The sequence below is a fragment of the Otolemur garnettii genome, unplaced genomic scaffold (genome assembly GCF_000181295.1).
Source record: "Otolemur garnettii isolate 467f Iridium unplaced genomic scaffold, OtoGar3 scaffold00130, whole genome shotgun sequence".
Taxonomy (NCBI): Eukaryota; Metazoa; Chordata; class Mammalia; order Primates; family Galagidae; genus Otolemur; species Otolemur garnettii.
Window position 1 is genome coordinate 2,575,736 of NW_003852525.1, and position 6,147 is coordinate 2,581,882.

Consider the following 6,147-nt stretch of genomic DNA (forward strand, 5'->3'; position numbering starts at 1 on the left):
AATGGGTACAAGGCGCTACCTAAATTCTATAATGATGTAACAATGTGGCAATTCTCACACATGTGCACTGCCAGTGAGAAGTCCACATCTAAACGAGGACTTATGCTTTCCAAGGAAGTTATTCATAAGTAGGTATTGCAACTATAGTGTATCTTGTTTATTATGGACTATAAAATACCGTAGAACTTCCAGTTTCCCGATGGGGGTGGTCAACATCACAAATTTCCATGGAGTACATGTGGTGCCTGTCTGTCTACAAAAATTAGGTCAATTTGAGGAGGTGGTCAATGTAGGGATGTAGGTGGCTACGAAGATTCTACTGTAGTTAAAAATAAAAAACCACTTGCGAGATCTGCTCCACAGAAGGGCAGCACACAGCTCCTACAAGTATCACCCAAGGCACCAGGTTTAGGACTAGCACAACAAACACATCAGTTGTTTGATTTTGAATATTGCAATCTTGTCTTCGCACTTAACGAGTTATAAATATGACCCAGCACTCTTCTTTCTTTGTGTACATCCTGAGCAACAGTCTCCAAAGACAACAGACCCCGAGACAGCTGTCAGGGAGGGCCACACTGTGAACAGCTCCCTTCTAGACTGTCAGGTCACTGTAGGTGATTCTGCTCAGAAACGTGTCATTGCAAGGTAAACACACACACACACACACACACAGAGGACATACTTACACACACAATTCCTCCCCACAGGAAAATGCGAAACTTATAAAGTACACAAGGAAAGGAAAAATAAGCATAGAAAAGCTGAAAAACATTCACATACAATTAAAGGTTAAAAAGCACAAGGTACGTTCAGAACCTCAAGGGGTAAAGTTTAGGGAAAAAAAAAAAGAAAAGAGAAAAAACAATCCTCTTGTACAGAGACTCTCCTTCCTCACTGCTGGACGTTTCCACACAGGAGCTGGATTCTCAGTAGCATAACCCAAAGCTGGGGCTGGATATTTAATTACTTTACCCAGTAATACAAACGACGGAGCAGGAAGCCGCGTGGCCTGTAGCACACACAGCATCTCAGCTCCAGACAGCGCCGTGTGCAATCCCTTGAGAACCCCACAACCATTGCCTTCAAATCAAATACAGTTCACTACAGAATGTAAAACCAAGATTGAGTCAATTACCTGAAGGGAGAACCGGTCCCCAGAATGAAGTCTTCACCTCTGAGAATCAGCAGAAGAGCAAGGCAGGGGGGTGACGGCACAAACGCTCTACAGCTATCAGCAGCTGCTGCACAAACACCACAGTACCTCGGGTTCACCTGGAGCGACCGCCACATCTGTGCTCAGCAGTCCCAGCTGCTCTCCCGCTCGGAGAGGGAGCGTGTTCGCACCCTTGAAAAAACAAGGGATCTATTACCTCCTAATTCTGCACAGGACGGTGCGTTCTCTGCCCTTGTAGAAGACAGAGATGCGCATTGGGTTAAATGTGTGTCTTTACAGGGCGATTTGTGCAAGTTTAATACCAGTCGGTCTTCACTTTTCTGCCAGATCCAAGTTTTACTGTAACCATCCAAACCCGACATTCATTCTCTGGTATTTATGAAATTAAAGGAGTGAATCAGACTTGACTAGATCGTCTGTAGAACGAGTCCTAAAATTCACCACTGTTAATTAACCCAGAAACATTTTCTTTACAATCTCAAGTAAAAGCTTAAAAATCCCACGTTTCAGACGCCGACAGATACCATCTGAAACGTAAAACGTATCGCCCTCTCATGAGTTCGTCTTTATTCTAAAATTCTACCCAATCACATAAAATGACAGATGTAGTTTTACAAAAATATTTTCCAGAAATAGTTTCTGTCACAACTACTATCAGGTTAAAAAAAAAAAAAAATCACAGAAAAAGGGACATTTAATATTCAGTTTGCTTCCCAAAACTCAGTGCAAGTTCTCACTCTCCAGACCAGCCAGTGGCTTCTTATTAATGTATCAGTCACCTTACGATTCCTTCATCTTTTTCCTGCATTATTCTCACCTTATTATTATCTCTCATCACCTTTCTCATAAAAATCAAAGGCCTCTCCCACTACCACAGGAAGCAAAGATTCACCCAATCTGGTCTGAAACATAATCCTCTGTTCCTTTTTTCTTCCCCTTTCAATTCACCTTTCCAATAATGCCAAGACTTCTGATTCTCATCTACACTTAAAAAAAAAAAAAAAGGGGGGCGGGGCCTGTGGCTCAAAGGAGTAGGGCGCTGGCCCCATATGCAGGAGGTGGCGGGTTCAAAGCCAGCCCCAGCCAACAACTGCAAAAAAAGCTTCCTTGTGACAACAAATTATGAGATTAACTTTATGTCATAAACTAAGAATCTAAGAATCAAATAGATAATCATTCCTTAATTATTTGCCTGTGCCAGTCTTATCTTTAAATGTCCGAAGGTCAAACTCTGAGCTTTCATTCTCAATTTTCTTTTCTTTTTTTAAATTGCAGCAATAGCACTAAAGAAATCATCACTTGAATAGTCACTGAACTATTCATCAATTATACATTTTTACACTGTTTTGATTGCTATTGTTATCCCAGGTTCTTCATCATCCACAAATTGAGATTTGTTTTTACTCTTAATATTCAAGGAAATCTTACTTTCTTCACCAAAATTGCTTATTTGGCCACTAGGGGAGCGAGAGAAGGCTAATTGTCAAAATGCAGTATCTGTTGGCCCTTTGGTGGGGAAAGAGAAATTTTTACACCAGTGAAGATGGTTGTAAGTGTATTTAAAATATTGACACGAGATTGGCGGCTGCCCACGTGCTGCCTGAAAGGTCTACTACCGACAGGAACTTACAACAGCTGCTCTCTTGAAACATGAGAAAACATTTGAACACTTAGGGTAGCCTGATTTTCCCCTTAAAATCTGTTTGGCAAAACTTCCTGGCAGTTAATATGATCCTGATCCTGCAGAAAAGCTTTTAAAAAGGGCTCGTATCTCTTTATAAAACTTGGGTTTTGCCAGTACAGACAATGTATTTTCAAGTGATATTTTAAACTCATAATCTTCTTATTGCTGGTTAATATTTTTCTTCGTTTAGCCAACACAAATGGAAAATGGACGGCAAAGTAGTTTTGTGTATTTAAAATAAAATGGTCATCCACCGTGAAAATGTCTGAAGAAATTACCAGCATCTTGGAGGAAAGTCAATTATCTAGGAGTTAGAAAATGTTCTTCTTAGCAAAGTATCCCAAGAATGGAAGAAACAGTATCCAGTGTACTCAGCCCTACTATGAAACTAATTTGTAGCTATCATAGGAAAGCTATAACCCAATTTTAGCCCAAGAATATGGGGAGAGGGGAGAGGAAGGGAGAACGGAGGGTGGGTGGAAGGAGGGTGATTGGTGGGATCACACCTATGGTTCATCTTATAAGGGCACATGTGAATCTCTCTAAATGTAGAATATAAACGTCTTAGCACAATAACTCAGAAAAAGACATGAAGGCTATGTTAACCAGTTGGATGAAAGTATTTCAAATTGTATACAGAAACAGTACACTGTACCCCATGATAGTATTAATGTACACTGCTATGATTTAATTTAAAAAAATTCAAAAATAAAAAAAAAAGAAAGTCAATTATCTACACAGAATGGAAATTAGAATAGAGATTATGATCTGCGGTTTCACCAATGAGTTCTAGATCTTTCTTAAGAAACCCTATTAACTATGCTGGGATTTAGAAACCTCATTCTTAAGCATTAGGGCAAATTTGCAGGGAACAGTTCAGACATTTTAACTTCGCGAATACCAGCAGGAGCCACCTCCTTCACCTGCGTTCTCTGCATAAGATAACAGCTGCCCAGAGTCATCTGTGTGCTCGACTCTTATAATAATTCCCTGAGCATTTGCTTTCTTTAACGGGTCTTCTTCTCTCTCTGAAACTATGTTCCTCTCCTTCACTTCCAAGTGCATCATGGCCTCTGCAGGGCTACCCTTCTCTGAGGCTCAGCAATCTAAACAATATTGATTTATGATGGCTGTGTAATTTACACACTCTGCAATTTTCCTGTATGATTTATGCAAAAAAATAGATTGTACATTAAGCTTGGCATTCATTAGGCTGGCCTATTCCAGGCTCCTATTAATCTTGTATCAGATTTGTTTGGAGGATTTATGCGTTTGGGGCATACAGTTATTTGGCAGATTCAAAAGTGTTCGCAAAATCTCAGCCACTCTTTAGGCACGTTTGTATGGCAACCCGAGCGGAGGCCGTGACACCAGCCACCTGGGACTGCCCGGAGGAAGACACCAGCATCACATATGCACAAGGAGTTACTCGGCAAACATGAATTTTAAACAGTTTTCAAAGCTGAACTAAGAAACAGGGGACTTGTGAAAAAATATCCATTATGAATGAGTGTAAGCTGAATATAACTTTAAAGCTATTAAAAATCCACCCTGCTATTGTTTGTCTTAGGAAAAAAAAACTAGATTTCACTATTTGATAATAAACAAGACAATTAAGTGACAACTTGAAAGGTTATAAAAATAACAGAAGCCCCATAGATACTCTGTTACAAAAACTTAAATTGTCTTCCTAATATTTTAAGAAAGCCTCCCTATTACTTTGGATTTGATGATGAAACATGAACAGTTCATTATTAAGCTTTTGCTAATGACTGAAAACTAACAAACAGCCCTCACATGGAGAGAGAGAAAGAGAAAGAGAGGAGAAGAGGAAGTGGAAGTGGGAGAGGAAGAGGAAGTGGAAGTGAGAGAGGAAGAGGAAGTGGAAGCAGAAGTGGGAGAGGAAGTGGAAGAGGAAGTGGAAGTGGGAGAGGAAGAGGAGAGAAGAGAGGAGGACGGGGAAGGGGGAAAGGGAAGGGAAGGGGAAACAAATAATTTGGGGGGTCATCTCACATAAGCATCTTTTTTTCATATAACTAAAACTGGATTTAAATTCAAACAAATTCCCTGATTTGCTCATGTTGATACTGACTCCGAAAGTAAAACCCATCCTTTCAAAGCTGTCAAGCGTTCAGCAGAAGGCAGCAACACTGCTCACAGATGATGCCTTTAATTCTAGAGGTGACTTAAAAACAAACTGCCTTCAAACTGATCATCTGAGTCAGCACTTACATCCCATTTTCTTTGTTTTCAGAAGAAGAAGGAGATTAACTGAGGATGCCAAGGAGAACGTGGGCTTTCACTAAGACGCCAGCAGAGTGACAGGCCCAAGGACAGTTAGAATAATGACAACCTGTCACTCAACAAAGGAATTCTACGAAAGTGTGACCCTGACACAGCCTGTGACGCTGCACGGACTCATATTCACATTTATGCTTCATTTGAAATATATGAAGTGTTCCTCCCACGTTCCAAACAGTGCCTTTGAATGCCAGAACTGACCTTTCATTAAAAAGATATGGGAAGTGGGACAGGAAATGGGGAAGTAGACAGGGTGAGCAAACAAGGAAAAGGAAGCCAAGCTGCAAATTAAATTAACCACTTTCTAATAGAATCATAGATATACCCGATATCGAAAGCAAACTTTTCAATACCTACTGTGCTTATTAGCAAATTAAATAACATGGCTCACATTAAAAGCAGGATCATACTTCTGGGCATAACAGGCATTTCAGAATTTGTAATTGTTTGAATGGTTACAAATTTTGATTGCTCAGTCACTAAACTCTAAAAAGAAAAGTGGGCCTCTGATTAAATTATGGTACCTGTCAATAAATCCCTGGACAGCATTTATTTGGACAAGGAACCCTTTATAACATTTTCTATTATTAAAATATACCAATCTAACCAATTTAATTTTCAACACAGATATCGCTTTTCCCTAACCTAACGAAATGTATGGTGGGAGTTCAACTGAATATAAGTCGTTAACTTTTCACTATAGAAGTAAAGAACTCTCCTATTGAAGGATTTGATTTTATTATTATTTTTAATGTAGAAATGGTTGTCCTGATGGTTATTATTTGGCTGAATGAACTGCAGTGAGCTTCCCGGGGCAGCTGCTGACATAATGACTGATTGTGTGCAGAGCAGATAATGTGAGTGATAAATTTTGAAAGGCTCTGGAATTTGTGAGTAACAAAAGGAGCTACAGTTCCTAAAATCTAACCATTTGTTCTCAGCCACAAAAGAAGACTCAAAAGCTTTTGTTTAATGAAATGATTCA